At 30.1% G+C, this 20,014-nt stretch overlaps 1 protein-coding gene across 6 annotated transcripts in view; it reads left to right on the forward strand.

Moving 5' to 3' along the window:
• The window catches only part of LOC111687560 (hemicentin-2), a 419,747-nt gene that overhangs the window by 164,262 nt on the left and 235,471 nt on the right, over positions 1 to 20,014 (forward strand). The gene's annotated exons all lie outside the window — the stretch shown is intronic.

A 20,014-nucleotide genomic window follows, 5' to 3' on the forward strand; every position in this document is an offset into this window, starting at 1 on the left:
CTTCTCTTCATATTCGTCGCTAGATTGAAGGCCTTCTTTTCCGTAGATGAACAGCTTAAAGTCCCAACTAAGACAGACGGACGGACATGCTAGATCGTCTTAGAATATTACGAGGTTCCAGAATATATATACTTTATGGGGTCTTAGAGCAATATTTCGATGTGTTACACACGGAATGACAAAATCAATATACCTCCCATCTTTTTTGATGGTGGGTATAAAAACAAGTAAGAGTGCTATATTCGGCTGTGCCGAATCTTATATACCCTTCACCATAGTGTATTTTAAAAATCTTTTATAAATTTTAAATTTTTTCCCGACTATATTATTATTACATCAAAAGCTAAACAAAAAGAACAACAACAAGGCTAAACGAAATAAAACACAAAATACAAAAGGCATCTAAACCAACAGACATCTAAACATACATAACGAAAAACACAGAAAAACAAAAATAACAACGCAATGATGCCAACAGCATCCAAATGCGCTTAACTATAGATAGTGTGTTTTCTATACACTTATATGCGCTTAACAGTAGCAATACGTTGTTGTTCTTAACAGTATACAAGCAAGAGTAAAACAACAACACTTTCGCATTCATTGCTTGTAAACATTGACGAGACGTAGATTTTGTTTTTGTAAAAAAAAATTGTTTTAAAAAGCACTTGGAAAAAATTTGTGTTAGTTTTAACTTTCAAACTTACATTATTCGCATAAAAATTATTGTACAATAACTCACAATCTACTCTCATATAATTGAAAACGTTTCTATTCATTAAAAAATATATTCGCAAAACAAAAGGGAAAATTGTTTTATTTAAACAAAAAATGCAAATCATATTTTTTTGCTGTGTATCTTTTTGTATGTTTGGATTCCAAACATACAAAAAAATACACAGCTAAATAAAACCAAATACATCTACACACACACATGTACATCTTTTTCTATATACAGTGTTGTTGTTGATGAAATTTTCAGAGGTTGTCTCGGATTTTTGCTCATATCTCCGTTATTTACCGACCGATTTAGCTGATTTTAAATAGCGATCTTCTCGAAAGCATGTCTAATGGAATTATTGAAGATTCGGATCTCGCCGATATTAAAAACTGATTTCAACAGACAGACAGACAGACGGACATGGCTTAATTGACTCCGCTATCTATAAGGATGCAGAATATATATACTTTATAGGGTCGGAAAATTATATTATAAAAATTACAATCGGAATGACAAACTTATATATACCCTTCTCACGAAGGTGAAGGGTATAACAATACAATAATCTTCAATATTATTTATGTAGAATTTAAAAGTGTTATTAGTGTTTGTAAGTGAATTTTGACCTTTAAGCCATTTTCTGAAGGGGAGTTTGTATGGGGGATAGGGTCAAATGAAGCCCAATCATTACCAAAATCGGTAGTCTCATTTAAAGTTCTATAAAACTAAGTTTTGTCGACTTTTGTTAACATAATATATCATTTAAATTAATTATAAACCAAAAGGCCCTATTTGGGGGGTACGGTTGTATGGGGGCTAGTCGAAATAATGGACCGATTTTAACCATTTTCAATAGGCTTCGTCCTTGGGCCAAAAGAAGCGTGTGTGCCAAATTTCATCCAATTATCTTGAAAATTGCGACATGTACCTTGCGCACAAGGTTTACATGGACAGCCAGACGGACGGACGGACATAGCTTAATCGACTCAGAAAATGATTCTAAGCCGATTAGTATACTTTAAGGTGGGTATAGGACTAAGATTTTTGTATGTTACAAACATCAGCACAAACCCAATATACCCTCCCCACTAAAGTGGTGTAGGGTATAAAGATGTACACGTGTGTGTGTAGATGTATTTGGTTTTATTCAGCTGTGTATTTTTTTTTGTATGATTGGAATCCAAACATACAAAGTATACACAGCAAAAAAATATGATTTGCATTGTTTATTAAAATAAAATAATTTTCCCTTTTGCTTTGCAAATATATTTTTTAATGAATAGAAAAAAGTATTTAAAACGTTTTCAATTATATGAGAGTAGATTGTGAGTTATTGTACAATAATTTTTATGCGAATAATGTAAGTTTAAAATTTAAAACAAACACAAATTTTTCCAAGTGCTTTTTAAAACAATTTTTTTACGATAAACAAAAACAAAATCTACGTCTCGTCAATGTTTACCAGCAATGAATACGAAAGTGTTGTTGTTTTACTCTTGCTTGTATACTGTTAAGAACAACAACAACGTATTGCTAAGGTTAAGCGAAACAGCTTAGCTATAGACAGTGTGTTAGAAAACACACTGTCTGTAGCTAAGCGCATTTACAAAAACAAAAGAGTACCAAGCGCATAGGGCTTGGGCACCCTTGGTTTGGATGCTGTTGGCGTCATTGCGTTGTTATTTTTTTTGTTTTTCTGTGTTTTTCGTTATGTATGTTTAGATGTCTGTTGGTTTAGATGCCTTGTGTATTTTGTGTTTTATTTCGTTTAGCGTTGTTCTTGTTGTTCTTTTTGTTTAGCTTTTGATGTAATAATAATGTAGTCGGGAAAAAATTTAAAATTTATAAAAGATGTTTAAAATACACTATGGTGAAGGGTATATAAAATTCGGCACAGCCGAATATAGCACTCTTACTTGTTTAAATTATTTTTGGACGAATTATAAAAATATTAACTCATAAGTATAAATACTATATTTTAATGTTTTCGAAAATTATATGGCTGGTAGCGTAAAACTTCTCTACGATTCATTGCTGTTCTACGAATTTGAAGATTTTGTTGATTACGATCTGCTTCTTGATGAGACGAAATCATTTCTGGAGAGGCTGCTTTAAATGTTGGTGGTTGTGAGGTCGAAGATGGCAGAATTGAAGTTGGCGGTTGTGATACTTCGTCATTGGCGCTAAGTTGGCCTGGATCGGTGACTGGAAAACTACGAGGTTTTTTCTGGTTGATATGCCGCTTACAAATTCCTTTTTCTGTGCTTGCCATAAAAACTACTTTCCCAATTCTGGTTTGAATAATGCCAGGTATCCATTTCATTCCCTTACCCAAATTTTTTACATAAACGGTGTCATTGATTTGATATTTTGCTGAAGTTGAAGACTGTTGTTGCAATTCTTTAGAAGATTCTAGAAGCTGTGTCCAGACTGTACGAATTGGTCTATCTCGCATAAGTTCTGCAGGGGATTTTCCTTCGGCATTTGGCAGGAAACGACAAGTAGTTATGAACAGCATCTTTAACTGGCATGTCGTCTTCGATATTTTTTCGAACAGAAGTTTTAAATGTTCTAACAAAACGTTCAGCCAAACCATTAGAGGCGGGATGGAATGGCGCAGTTGAAATATTACGAATACCAAGTGTTGCACAAAATTGTTCGAATTTCTCTGAGCTTAGTTGAGGACCGTTGTCGCTAACGACTGTAGTTGGAATGTCTTCAATGAAAAAAATTGCAGAGAGGGCAGAAATGGTGTCTTTTGTCATTGTGTTTTTCATTGATGAAACGTACGGGAATTGCGAAAAAGCGTCAACACATGTTAACCACATAGAGTTGAAAATAGGGCCAGCTGGCCAAAGCCATCTAAGTCTTGGCTTAGATGGCACACGCAGAGAAAAAATATAGTTGTGGTAACCATAATCTAAGAGCAACATATTATGGTTAGAATTATGGTTAAATTTAAAACATATTATGATCATTATTAGTATAATAACCTATCATATTATGATTAAATATAGTCCAAATATTTCATCATAATATAGTGATAATGTGATGTTGTAGTATCATATTGTAGGTTTAAGCAACCACATTATGGTTTCATGTAATCATATAATGGCTTCAAGTAATCATATTATTGTTTCAATTAACCATATTATGGTTACAAGTAGTCACATGTCTTCATGTAACCATATTATGGTTACATAATAAACATAATATGGTTAATCATATGGGCTCGGCATAAAATGTAATTATTTGTTAATTTTCTTTTAAACAAACACAAAACTTTCAAAATCAAAAAATATATATCCACACTTTCAAGCTAATATAAACACAATATAATTTTTTTAATTATTAATTTTTTATGTACCCTATTATATTTTTAGATATTATTTATTTTTCACAATTATTTTAACACTGCATTTGATTAACAATCTATTTAATCCGATCTAGTACGGATAAACCATACAACTGATATAAAAATGGCGATACCAAAATATTTTTAATAGTAAACGTATTTTACTTATATCTTAAACATTATATGCATAAGCGTGTAAAATCCTACCATTTAATGATTATTTTATAGTTTAAATGATTCTAAAGAATATAATATGTTTACATAATTATCATTATTTATTTGTTGTAAAAATAACTATTTTTCAGAGAATCATTCTCAAATTTATAATTTTCATAAACATATAAATGTTTTCAGTAACTAAAATATTGTTGAAGTTCAATAAAAATAACAATTGTTTGGTTATGACAACAAATTATTGTTACAAAAAAACAAGTAGGAAAGTATAGTCGGGCATGGCCGACCATATAATACCCTACACCATGAGTATATTTTTAAAATTTTTACTTTTTATAAAATTTTTATTTTTTATATCTAAAAATTCAACTGTTTAGTAAAATGAAAGATTTTGTAATATTCACTGAATTTCACTATTTAGTTGACTTTCGTGATAAAGTCATTGACAAAATTTTAAAAATGTCAAAAAATAAAGACTTCACAAAAATACTGCTGGCATTTTAGAAAAATTCCTCAACCATTTGCTTAGTTTTTTGACTTATATTAGAGTTTATGTATAATATAATAAAGTTGTTAAAAAACATGGACATGTTTTCTAATTTTCTCAACGAATTGCTAATTATGTCTACTTTTTCTAGAGTTTTTAAAATCAATGTATTTAGTTGACTTTCTTGATAAATTCTTTGAAAAATTGGCAAAATGAAAAAAATAAAGATTTCGCAAAATAAAGCTAGCATTTTTGACTTATCTACAGTTTTGTGAAATCTAATAAAGTCGTTAAGAAAATTGAAAAAAAAATAAACTACAATCACTAAAACTAACTAACTAACTCTAATTTTCACAACGAATTAAAAGTTATTTCTAGACTTTGTATGAATCCTTTGAATTTAAAACATTGTATAATTTCTAAGCGACCAAAAAGGTTTTAAAGGAAAAGACCTAAGCTTTCTTTTGAAAAAAAATTAATAAAAAAGAGTCCATTTTGGAAAAAAAAGTCAAAAAAGTTTTTGATTTTTCAAAAAAAAGTAAAAAATTGTATGTCTTGAGTTACAAAATATTTTTTTTTATAGATATCCCACTCGCATCCCACTAAGCGACAAAAAGGGTGTTAAAGGAAAACACGTAAGCTTTCCTCTGAGCAAAAAAAAAGTCAACCAAGTTTTTGATTTTTAAAAAAAAGTCAATAAAATTTTTGATTTTGCAAAAAAATTCAAAAATTTTAAATCTTGAGTTACAAAATATTTTTTTGATAGATATCCAACTCGCATCCCACTAAGCGACCATATAGGTCGCTAAGGAAAAGACTTAAGTTTTCTTAAAAAAATAAAAAGGGCCCATTTTCAAAAAAAAGTCAAAAATGTTTTTGATTTAAAAAAAAAAATTAAAAATATTTTATTAAATTTTTTTAATTTTTTTAGCCATCTAAACTATAGCTGCATGGCCAAAATGTCAAATTTTGATCGCCTCTAACTCAGAAAGTTCACGAGCGATCTTGTTGAAAAATTGTGTCTGAATTACTATCCAATAGAAATAACTATGGTGCAAATTTCATCGCGATCGGAAGACATCGATTTCAAAAGTTGGTTCACTTGAAAAGTTGTTTGTTCCATGTAATACTAGAGTTTTTGGTTTTGGACATTTTTCTAATTTTCTCAACGAAGTGTAAATATGTCTAATTTTTTAGAGTTCTTATGAAACCTCTGAATTTTAAAAGTTGTATAATTTCTAGAAATTCAACTGTTAGTAAAGTAAATTGAAAGATTTGGTAAATTTCACTATTTACTTGACTTTCTTCATAAATTCTTTGAGAAAGTAGGAAAAATTACAAAAAAATAAAGATTTCGCAAAAATGAAACTGGTATTTTTGACTTATCTACAGCTTTTGTGAAATCTAATAAAGTTGTTAAGAAAATAGCAAAAAGATACCAAAAAGCAGTAAAACTTGGATACTTTTCTAATTTTCTCAACGAATTGCAGAAAGTATGTCTACTTTTTCCTAGAGTTTTCATGAAAACTTTGAATTTTAAACATTTTGTAATTTCTAAAAATTCAACTGATTAGTAAATCTAAAGATCACTGAATTTCACTATTTAGTTGACTTTCGTGATAAAGTCGTTGAAAAAATTGGAAAAATGTCACAAAAATTAAAGATTTAGAATCATATTGTTAAATTCACTAAATTCTACTATTTAGTTGATTTCGCAAAACTAAAACTGGCATTTTTCACTCAAAGTCATTATCAAAAAAGTCAACTAAATAGTGAATTCTCATTAATACCGATATATAATAATAAAATATTCAAAATATAAAAGTTCATTTATATGGCAGTGATTTGATGGTGGGTATAAAAGATTCGGCATAGCCGAATATAACACTCTTACTTGTTAATCCTAAAATTATTTAATCCTAAAATAATACAACATTCAAATTCAATACTCTAAAATGCAACAATGTAAATATTAGTAATAAGAATAAAATGAAATAAATATCAGTTTCTTTACAACCACGACTGCCTTCATTTAATTTTTCCCAAAATTTAACAATATAAGTATAAATGACACTGCAGATTTTCATAGTGATCGGCCCATATTTGACCCCCATACAAACCCCCAAAAGTTTCTTTATGAAATACAAAAATTCTATAAATATACTCATGGTGTAGGGTATTATATGGTCGGCCATGCCCGACTATACTTTTCTACTTGTTTTAGCGATAAAAACAAACCTTTAAGAGAAATAAGTATATATATGGATATATCAAATGTTTATTTTTTCAAATATAACAAGTTAGAGTGCTATATTCGGCTGTGCCGAATCTTAAATACCCTCCACCAGCTACTTATATGTTATTACTATTCTAATTGATGAAATATAGAAAAAATACCAAATCTATTACAATTCCAAAAATTTATTGAACATTATTAATTTAGTAATTTGTATGTATGTATGTGTGTGAAAGATTTAGAGATTTTCAAAATACAAATACATATATAATTTTGTTCTACATGAAATTTTGTTCAACACAAATTGATAATGCTCTATAAATACGGTTAAAGCGCTTTTAGGGGCTGGACCTAGTATAGGAGAAATAGAAGTATACAAAACTAATATTTTTTTCCAAATTATGTATCAATAGCTTAATTTGGTAATATGTATTGTGCGTTTAAGAGATTTTCGTAAAAGGACTTTGTATGGGAGCTATGACCAATTATGGACCGATCGGAAAAGATTTTGTGGTAATATTTCTTTATGTGAGAACAATGCTTGCACCAAATTTTATATGGATATATTAATTTAGTAATGAATTATTTCCGTTTAAGTGATTTTCGGGAGAGGACCTTGTATGGGAGCTATGACCAATTATGGACCGATCCAAAAAAAAACTTTCATTGTAATATTTCTTTATATAAGAACAATACTTGTAACAAATTGTATATCGATATCTTAATTTAATAATAAGTTATGCGCGTTTAAGTGATTTTCGGGAGGGGACCTTGTATGGGAGCTATGACTAAATATGGCCCGATCCAAAAAAACTTTCAGGGTTATATTTCAGTATATAAAAGCAATACTTGTACCAAATTTTATATCGATATCTTAATTTACTAATGAGTTATGCGCGTTTAAGTATTTTTCGCGAGGGGACCTTGTATGGGAGCTATGACCAAATATGGACCTATCCAGAAAAGGGATCCCGGAATTTTCGGGATTTATAAATCCCGAAAAATATAAATAAATTTTCAACAAATCTTAATAATTTACTGACAAAAATAACATTTTCTATTTCATATTACAAACCTTGTATGGGAGCTATGACCAATTATGGACCCACCAAAAAAAGTTTTCCTCTAAATAAATTCTATTGTCAAAAGATTTCAATTTCTAAAATTTTGTGAAAATATCGGCATTACGACGGAAGTTATTAACAAAAAACAAAATTTCCGGGAATTTGTACTTTTGTATGGGAGGTATATGAAATTGTGGACCGATTCTGACGATTTTACGCGAAGGTTAAGCTCTTGTGTGGAAACGAATGTATGCCAATTTTTATGGAATTATCTTGCATAGTTTTTGAGAAAATTACATCAGAATGTGTAAAAAATGCCTATTTTTTTCGAGGTTGTTTCAAATTTTGATTCATAACTTTTCCCGATGTGAACCGATTTTGCCCATTTTCAATACCAAACAACTTAGGAAAACAAAGAACATTTTGGGTGAATTTGGTTAAATTCTATTGCTTCGTTTTATCGTGAGCGTGTTTTACACAGACAGACGGACGGACAGACGGACAGACGGACATAGCTAGATCGACTCAGAATTTGATAAGGACCCAGAATATATATACTTTGTTGGGTCTCAGATGAATATTTCTTGGTGTTACACACGGAATGACAAAGTTATATATACCCTCTATCACCACTGATGGTGGTGGAGGGTATAACAAATAAGAAGTTATAGTCGGGCGAGGCCGACCATATAATACCGGACACCTGCATCGAAAAATGTGATTTAGTTTTAATAATAAAGCATTTAAGTTGAATTGTACATTGCATCAGATATTCTAAAGCCATTTACTGTTTAATAAAACTGTGGATATTAAAGTAAATTTTTGATGGGGGCTTTTTATAGGGGCTAGGTTCAAATGAGACCCTATAATAATAAAATTCATCGGGGTCATCAAGACTAGTATATAACTTGGTTTTGCAGCTTTTTGTCGAGATACGAGTATATTAAACATAATTATTAACTTAAAAGCCCTATTTGGCGGGTTCAGGTCTATGGGGCCTAGGTGAAATAATGGACCGCTGTTAACTATTTTCAATAGGCTTCATCTAGAGTATCACAAAGGATCATGTGCCAAATGATGACTTGTGACCTGTAGTTTGATTACAATCTTTACAAGCCCTATTCGGAGGTACAGTTTTATGAGGGCTAGGTGAAATAATGGATCGATCTTAACCATTTTCAATATGGTTTGTCCCTGGGACAATGGAAGATCATTCGATTATCTTCAAAATTGCGGACGGACAGAAATTGATTCTGAGCCGATTGGTATACTTTAAGGTGGGTATAGGACCAATATTATTGTGTGTTGCAAACATCAGCACAAACCCATTAACCCTCCCCACTATATCATAGAGGAAGAATCAGAAGAAGGGTTAAATTTCTATGATATATACCAGTCAGTATGTTAAAATTGTGGATTATTTTTTAAAAAATAAAGCATTTGTTTTATTGTGGAATATTTTTACTTATCGTTGGCAAAAAAAAAAAGATTTTTCTACAAGAGGGATTATTGGGGAGAGGGGGTAAATATGGGCCTATCCTCATAAATTTTGGCAGATGAATTTACCTCTACTTCAAAGTCATTTATGTAAATTTTAATCGTTTTTATTATTAATTTTGACCTTCAAGTCATTTTCTGAAGGGGAGTTTGTATGGAATTAGTATTGTCATTTATTGTTCTATTAAACTAATTTTTGTTGACATTATAAAACATTTAACGTAATTATGAGCCTAAAGGCCTGATTCGGGGGGTACAGTTGTATTGGGGCTAGGAGAAATAATGGAGCGATTTCAATAATTTTCAATAGCATTCGTCATTGAACCATAAAAAGGGTATGTGCCAAATTTCATAAAATTATCTTGAAAATTGCGACCTCTAGCGTACGCACAATGTTTACATTGACACACACACAGACAGACGGACATAGCTAAATCGACTCAAAAAGTGATTCTGAGGCGATTGGTACTTATACTTTAAGGTGGGTATATGATCAATATTTTTGGGTGTTACAAACTTCAGCACAAACACATAATAAACTCCCCACTATACTGATGTAGGGTATATATAGACGGAGATAGACGGGATATATCTAGAGTAATATATCTCTCGGAAATAACAGGATACAGAATAGGGTTTCTTTTCAATGAATACTTTTACAGTTGAAAAGAGAGAGAAAATATTAAAATAGTCTACCATCTTCTCTATTAATGTTCTGCTCTATCGTTTTAGAGGAACATTTTTCTTGATTACTACTTAATACCAAACCTTGACGGGGTTGATAATCCATGCATACGACTTAAAATTTCTCATGGTTACAGGCTGGATTTTAAACTATATAATACTATACTGGCGAGTGGAGTGGTGTAGTTAAAACGGAGTCACTTGGACTCTACTTGACTGGTCGTTCGCAGTGAACTACCAAGATAACTACTAAGCATGATTTTTCTACTCATAACTTTTAATATGGAACTAATTTTTGTGATTTTCAATATTAAGCTTCCTAGGACAACAGTAAATGTTTTCAGTGAATGTAATTGTTTTTATTCACTAAGCTTAAATGTCTGCGTGTTTCACCCATACATAGAGACAAGCATACAAAATAAACTAAAGTCGATTCAGAATTTAATAAAAACCAGAATATATTTACTTTGTTAGGTGTCAGATGAATTAATTAAATCATTGTTAGAAATTCCATAACTTTGTTCTTTATATTTTAATTGGCAACAGAAAGTCGTTATTTTCATAAAGAATACATTACGAATATAACATTAAATATTAGTCAAGGCCGCCGTAAAAAGTTTATGATTATTGTACATGAACAGTAAGGAGGGTGTGTAATATAATATATTCATCTTTGACTTAGTAAAGGTTTAAAATCTGAAATCCAGGTAATATTTGTAACTAATTTAGATAAAACCAGGTAAAGAAAGTTTATTTGAGTTTCACTGTCATAATCCCATATTCATCCAATTGTGTAAATTAGTGTCCGCAATTGTATCTGTCCACCAGGATAACCTCGGAATGGCTCATTCTGATCTGATTTAAATATCATTTAAATAATTCCCATAAATTTAATTATCATTTCTTTATCATAAAATTAAAACAATTAGACTGTTTTCATGGCTACCCTAATACTTAACATAAATAAATAAAAAACTTTTACTACATTTATATAAACACTAGTGTGTCGTTATCTACAGCTTATGTATATATGCCGTCTTAATAACTGTCAGACTGTCAACAATTGAAATGTGGTACTTGAAAAAAACACACTCAGACAAAGAAATATACATTCATACATGCTGCATAATAGATTTTACAAAAAAAAAAAAAAAAAAAAAAAAAAACAAAACCAAGTAAGAAATGATAGTCGGGCGAGGCCGACCATATAATACCCTACACCTTTGACAAAAATATAATGAGATTTAGTTGCTATAATAAAACATTTAAGTTGTATTGTACCTTGTCTTAGATATACATACTTAAGCCGTTTATTGTTGAATAAAATTGTGGACATTTAAGTGAAATTTTGATGGGGGCTTTCATAGGGGCTAGGGTCATATAAGAACCTATTATTATGGAATTCGTGGGGGTCATCAAATCTTGTATACAACTTGGTTATTGCAGCTTTTTGTCGAGATATGAGTATATTAAACATAATTATGAACTTAAAAGCCCTATTCGGCGGGTTCAGTTGTATGGGGGCTAGGTGAAATAATGGACCGATGGTAACCATTTTCAACAAGCTTCGTCTACAGTAACATAAAAGGTCATGTGCCAAATTTCATTGAATTATCTCCAAAATTGCGACCTGTAGTTTGATTACAAGGTTTACATGGACGGACAGACGGACAGACGGACGGATATAGCTAAATCAACTCAGAAAATGATTCTGACCTATTGGTATACTTTAAGGTGGGTATAGGACCAATATTATTGTGCGTTACAAACATCAGCACAAACCCAATATACCCTCCCCACTAAAGTGTGTAGTGTATAACAAGTAAGAAATTATAGTCCGGCGAGGCCGACTATATAATACCCTACACCTGTTACAAAGTTAATGTGATTTAGTTTTTATAATAAAGTATTTAGAGGAATTGTACCTCGTATCATATATACTTAAGCCACATGTTGTTAAACAAAATTGTGAATATTTATGTTAAATTTTGAAGGGGGCTTTAATAGGGGCTAGGGTCTAATCAGGCCCTATAATTATAAAGTTCATGAGTATCATCAAGTCTAGTATGGAACTTGATTTTGCAGCTTTTTGTCGAAATATGAGTATATTAAATATAATAATGTACTTAAAAGTCCTATTCTTGGGTTCAGTTGTATGGAGGCTGGTCAAATAATGAACCGATTTTAAGCATTTTCAATTGGCTTCGTCCAGGTACAATAGAAGATTATGTACCAAATTTCATTAAATAATCTTCAAAATGCGACACCCGCTAAAGTGGTGTAGGGTATAATTGTGATGTTGGATTGGTAGGGTATAATTGTGATGTTGGATAAACAAGACAGACACACCGACAAATACGAGTTGTGATAGTGATACCAACATGAGAAAATGAACCAAAATGAATGAAATAAATTTTCTACGTAAAATATTTAACAAGTGTCATTACGTGTCAAAATTTGCTTTTGTTATTTTTAGGACTTAAGTACACAGGAGATTTAAATAGTACATGGGTCATATAATAACAAATACTCATTCTACTAATAATGTCATAATTCTGACATAGATTTACCATTTAATATTGTTTAAGAACAAAAAAAAGAAAAACATTAAAAATTCCAAACAAACAAAGTCAAAATAAATACACATATATTAGGATGTACTGTGTTTAACATACATACTGACTGGTGTAGGGTATCATATGGTCGGCTACGCCCGACTATACATTCATACTTGTTTTATTGTTAGTACTTTGTTTTCCAAAAATTTCACAAAATACTTATGGAAAAGCTTTCTGTATTAGTATACGCATATTTAATGTATTCATATTGTAATATGAAATAGAAAATGTTATTTTTGTCAGTAAATTATTAAGATTTGTTGAAAATTTATTTATATTTTTCGGGATTTATAAATCCCGAAAATTTTGGAATCCCGATATCGGGATTCCGGTATTCATTTAAAAATCCCGAATCCCGGGACTTTTAAAAATTAGTTCCGATTGGCATCCTTAGCTCCCATACAAGGTCCCCTACCGAAAATCATTGAAAAGCAAATAACTCATTACTAAATTAAGATATCGATATAAAATTTGGTACAAGTATTGCTTTTATATACAGAAATATAACCGTGAAAGCTTCGCGAAAAATACTTAAACGCGCATAACTCATTAGTAAATTAAGATATCTATATAAAATTTGGTACAAGTATTGCTTTTATATACTGAAATATAACCCTGAAAGTTTTTTTGGATCGGGCCATATTTGGTCATAGCTCCCATACAAGGTCCCCTCCCGAAAATCACTTAAACGCGCATAACTTATTATTAAATTAAGATATCGATATACAATTTGGTACAAGTATTGTTCTTATATACAGAAATATTACAATGAAAGTTTTTTTTTCGATCGGTCCATAATTGGTCATAGCTCCCATACAAGGTCCTCTCCCGAAAATCACTTAAACGGAAATAATTCATTACTAAATTAAGATATCCATATAAATTTGTTCTCACATAAAGAAATATTACCACAAAACCTTTTCCGATCGGTCCATAATTGGTCATAGCTCCCATACAAAGTCCTTTTACGAAAATCTCTTAAACGCACAATACATATTACCAAATTAAGCTATTGATACATAATTTGGCAAAAAATATTAGTTTTGTATACTTCTATTTCTCCTATACTAGGTCCAGCCCCTAAAAGCGCTTTAACCGTATTAAGCTATGTCCGTCCGTCCGTCTGGCTGGCTGGCTGGCTGTCCATGTAAACCTTGTGCGCAAGGTACAGGTCGCAATTTTCAAGATAATTGGATGAAATTTGGCACACACGCTTCTTTTGACCCAAGGACGAAGCCTATTGAAAATGGTTAAAATCGGTCCATTATTTCGACTAGCCCCCATACAACCGTACCCACCAAATGGGGCCTTTTGGCTTATAATTAACTTAAATGATCTATTTTGTTAACAAAAGTCGACAAAACTTAGTTTTGTAGAACTTTAAATGACACTACCGATTTTTGTAATGATCGGGCTTCATTTGACCCTATCCCCCATACAAACTCCCCTTCAGAAAATGACTTAAAGGTCAAAATTCACTTACAAACACTAATAACACTTTTAAATTCTACATAAATAATATTGAAGAAGACTTAACTCCCCCTACCAACATTTTAAAGGATAGGGCCATATTTTGCCGTACTCCCCTTTGGGCCCTCTTAAAAAAAATCTCTTTTTTTGCCAAAAAAAAGTAAAAATATTCCGAAATAAAGTTAAAAAACAAACCAAATGCTTTATTTTTTTAAATAATCCCCATTTTTAACATACATACTGACTGGTGTAGGGTATCATATGGTCGGCTACGCCCGACTATACATTCATACTTGTTTTCATATACATTTTGGTAAAGGGTATATAAAATTCGGCAAAGGTGAATATACACTTTTTAGTTCACCTACCTTAAAGTACAGATACAGGCCGCAATTTTCAATTACCTATCCCCCATATAACCGGACCTCCCGATTTGGTCTTATCATAAGTCAAAATTAAGGCTAAAAAAGGTTTTTTCGTAATTCTTAAGTAGTTTTCTCAAATTAGTTTGTTTGACAAATTTTTTAGTAGTTTGACAAAATTTTATGAATTTTGTCAAACATTATTTTTTTACTAGGGATAAAGTATGTTGAAAATCATAACAATTGATTCAAAATTTCCCAAAGGCCCAATACAATGGTATATATTCCCAAAAATTTGTTTATCGTTAATAACTCCCCTCAAATATTTCGAAATCAATAAAAATATTGTACAAATATTGTAAAATATTATATGAATACAGATAATAATACTAACGTAGATATATAAGGTTCACTATCTCCCATATAAAGTCCCTATTAGTACCCTCACTACGGAAACAAAACTTTTATCTAGTTATCTGAAAATTAGATAGTTAAATGGATTTTAATAATAAGTAGCTTGGTGGCGGAGAGTATTTAAGATTCAGCACAGCCGAATATAGCACTCTAACTTGTTTTTTTTATATTTTTGATATCGTTGATTTAAATTCGTTTTATAAATATTTACCGTTTTAAAGTCCTCGAGCTAAAAGTATACAGGAAATGCTTAAAAATAATATTCAATACTTAAGCAAATGGGAAATTAGTTTAATTTTTAACCTTAGGGGGATCTTAGATAATTAAATTATATTCCTTTTTAAACAACACCAACAATTTGTAAGCAACGACGAACGTGAACAAAAAGCTGGCATATGTAAATAAATGTTCAAAAATTTGTCTGCTACTCGTAACTGACAATTTCACAATTTTGTTATTTAACACCTAATAAAATACAATAAAGTATGTACATACATAAAAGAAACAATTTAAAAAACAAAAGTAAAGTTGAAAACTTATACAAGAATAAGGCATATTAAAAAGAAACAGTGGGCCGATTGAAAAAAACAATATTTTTTACTATAGACATTTTAAGTGATATGCAAGGAAACCCCAATAAAGCAAATATATGTTTTTGTGGTGCAAAAAAAACTTTAAATTTGTTTAAAATACAGTAGTCTCATAAAACTGATTACATTAGATTTTATGAGACTAATCCTTCTTTATCGTTTAAAAAACTATTGTTAGTTTACAAGCTATGAATATAAATTAAAAAATGTGTCAAACTTTGTAGCTTGAAGTTTGTTTTTATTGCGTATCAAATGGCGTGATGTTATTTATTGGTTGTTTGAATGTAAACGGAATTCTATTAAAGTAGTTCTATGAGTTGAATCAATTGTCAAAATCTTGTAAAATGTTAAAAATAATCAAAAATTCATTTTAAGAGCATATTGTTAAAATTTTAAGAGTATATTTTGAGTGCTCTACTCCCGCATATCTTAAGCACTTAAAACTCTTTTTTAAAGTATATTTGCGGTGATATGTATGTTACTGTGACACTTCATATTACAACCGTCAAATCAAATAATTTGTATTAATTTGTTTTCAATTAAGTAATTACGTCACCAAGAGAAACAATGTAAAAATATTTTTCTAAATAATGTTTACCCATTTATTCCTCAACAACGGTTCTATAAATCGACTTTAAGAATATTAAACTTTTAGAAAATTATAATTTTTATGGTTCTTATTATGTTTATTAGTGTCCAAAACTAACAAATACTAAATGTTAGTCCAATCGGATAACGGAAACCAGTGCCGGAAGTCATCAATATTTTTTTTATAAAAAAACAAGTTAGAGTTAATTATTTTGCGGAATAATTAACAAAGTGACAAACTTTATTTTCGTTCAATTGTCGTACAATTCTTTCGAAAACCACTCATAGAGATGGGCATTATATTACATAAAACATAAAATTACATATTTTCATAATCCACCTTTTTGTTCAATTGATCTACTGTGCAATGTTATTTATAATTGTGTCTTTCTAAGGTTTATGTTTGTATGTATATCTGTGTGTTTAAAATTTTTGTGTTTGCAACCCTTAAATTTAATTGTATGTATGTATGTATGTATGTATGTATGTATGTATGTATGTATGTATGTATGTATGTATTGAATGCAGAGCAGTGTTAAAAGAGTATTTAACTTGCCAAGTTATTTGTCGAAAAAATATTCTATTTATTATAGCAATTTTTTTCATTTAGCATGAAATATGCATATGTATATTTTGATACATATGTATATATAGCCAATATTTCTAGTTAAAAAACATACATAGTGTTCTGTAAAAGTTCAGAAAACTATTTTGGACTACTCATATAACAAAACATATGAGATGAATAGAATAGTTGCAAATTAACAACAGTTAATAGGTTTTCCATTATATCCATTACGAGAAGTGCGTTTATTTTCAAGAGTGTTCGTCATTGTACTAAAATAAAAGTATGTACTAAATGTCATCAAATTATCTTGAAAATTGCAGCCTGTAGCGTGCGCATAAGGTTTACATGGACACAAAGACAGACTGACATAGCTAAATCGACTCCGAAAGTGATTCTAAACAGATTGGTATAATTTAAAGTGGGTGTAGGACCAATATTTTTGGGTGTTACACACATCAGCACAAACGCATAATACCCTCACCACTATACCCTAAATCATTATATAAACAGATGACCCCAAACTTAGGACAATTTCTCATAACTAAAAATTGTCCACAAATGTAAATTAAGTGTTACCACAATTAAGGCAGCAAAATTGCTTCTAAAATTTGAAATATAAACAATGTTAAATTTTTATACATACAAATAGATAGATTATCAAAAATTTTATTCAGCAATTCAGCTTAAGGTAACAATAAAATTAATTATAAATGCATAAAGAGTAAAAGTGTTCCAAAATGTATAAATAAACAAGTAAGAGTGATATATTCGGCTGTGCCGAATCTTGTATACCCTTCACCATAGTGTATTTTAAACATATTATTTTTAAACATTTTTTTCCGACTACATTTATATTACATCAAAAGCAAAGCAAAATGAACAACAACAACGCTAAACGAAATAAAAAACAAAATACACAAGGCATCTAAACCAAAAAACATCTAAACATACATAACGAAAAACAAAATAAACAACGCAATAAAACCAACCTACATCCAAATATACGAACTGAATTCACAAAAACAAAATACACAATGACGCCAACAGCATCCAAACATACAAAACGAAAACCATTTGACATTTTTTGATGAAATTTTCAGAGGTTGCTGATTTTAAATAGCGATCTTCTCGAAAGCATGTCTAACAGAATTATTGAAGATTCGGATCTCGCCGATATCTGGGGTCCCCCGATATCTGATTTCAACAGACAAACGTAATGACAAACTTATATATAACCTTCTCACAAAGGTGAAGGGTATAAAAATATACATAAATACGTAAATACAGATTGTCAAGGAAGGAATTCTTCTTAAAATTTGAAGATTAGTATTGACATAAAGATGAATATTTCTTTAAAAAACAAGAAAGCATTTATTTTAAACAATAAAATAAATTATAAATGTCAAAATGTTCAATATTTTGTAAAAAAAATTTAAAAAAATTAAAATACTAGCTTATAACCTACTTTGTTAGCGAGCCGTTTTATATGTTTTGTAAAAAATTTTAAATTTGTAAATTGTGATAATCTCTCTATTCCTCAATGTTGCACTACCTAATTTTATACGATTTCATAATAAAGAAAAATGTTTTTTGTTTCATGAATAAATTAAATTTCCCGTTTTTACTCCCTTACGGAATTTTCCAAAAAGTTGGAACAATGTAGTGGGACACCGTTATTATATATTTTTCATGCATGGATAAGTTAATAAATCGAAACAATGTTATATTTAAACAAGTAAGAGTGCTATATTCGGCTGTGCCGAATCTTATATACCCTTCACCATAGTGTATTTTAAACATCTTTATAAATTTTAAATTTTTTCCCGACTATATTATTATTACATCAAAGGTTAAACAAAAAGAACAACAACGCTAAACGAAATAAAAAACACAAAATACTCAAGGCATCTAAACCAACAGCCATCCAAACATACATAACGAAAAACACAGAAAAACAAAAACCAAAATAACAACGCAATGACGACAATAGCATCCAAACCAAGGGTGCCCAAGCCATATGCGCTTGGTACTCTTTTGTTTTTGTAAATGCGCTTAGCTATAGACAGTGTGTTTTCTATACACTTATATGCGCTTAATACTAGCAATACGTTGTTGTTGTTCTTAACAGTATACAAGCAAGAGTAAAACAACAAAACTTTCGTATTCATTGCTGGTAAACATTGACGAGACGTAGATTTTGGTTTTGTTTATCGTAAAAAAATTGTTTTAAAAAGCACTTGGAAAAATATTGTGTTAGTTTTAAATTTCAAACTTACATTATTCGTATAAAAAGTATTGTGCAATAACTCACAATCTACTCTCATATAATTGAAAACTGAAATCTACTATATATATATATATATATATATATATATATATATATATAATATATATATATATATATATATATATTATATATGTGATTTGCATTTTTTGTTAAAATAAATAATTTTCCCTTTTGTTTTGCAAATATATTTTTTAATGAATAGAAAAAAGTATTTAAAAAACGTTTTCAATTATATGAGAGTAGATTTTAGTTTTCAATTACATGAGAGTAGATTGTAAGTTATTGCACAATAATTTTTATACCAATAATGTAAGTTTGAAATTTAAAACTAACACATTTTTTATACCCACCATCAAAAAAGATGGGGGGTATATTGATTTTGTCATTCCGTGTGTAACACATCGAAATATTGCTCTAAGACCCCATAAAGTATATATATTCTGGGACCTCGTAAGATTCTAAGACGAGAAATGTTTGGTATTGAAAATGGGCAAAATCGGTATTGTATGAATAGCTTCAAATATTCACAAATTCGTTGTTTATGAAGCAAACACCACAAAATTTCGCATAGGTCAGTTTTTTGACGTCTGAAAAATAATTCTGCATTATGGCGGACATAGGACCATAATTGGCCCCCATATAAGGTCCCTTTAGAAAATGACTAAATAACTGATTGCTGGCTTAAAAATGGGAATATAGCGATGAAATGGCTTAAAAAAACGACCCAGAAATAAGTTTTATACTAGGCAATATCTCTCTACCAAATTTTATATGGATCGGTCTATAGTTGACCCTACCCCCCATAAAAAGTCCCCCCATAAAATTTCATTAATGCTCATTACTGGCTTAAAAATCGGATTATAGTAATGAAATTACACAGAAGTAAGATTTATACAAGT

The sequence above is a fragment of the Lucilia cuprina genome, chromosome X, assembly GCF_022045245.1.
Source record: "Lucilia cuprina isolate Lc7/37 chromosome X, ASM2204524v1, whole genome shotgun sequence".
Taxonomy (NCBI): Eukaryota; Metazoa; Arthropoda; class Insecta; order Diptera; family Calliphoridae; genus Lucilia; species Lucilia cuprina.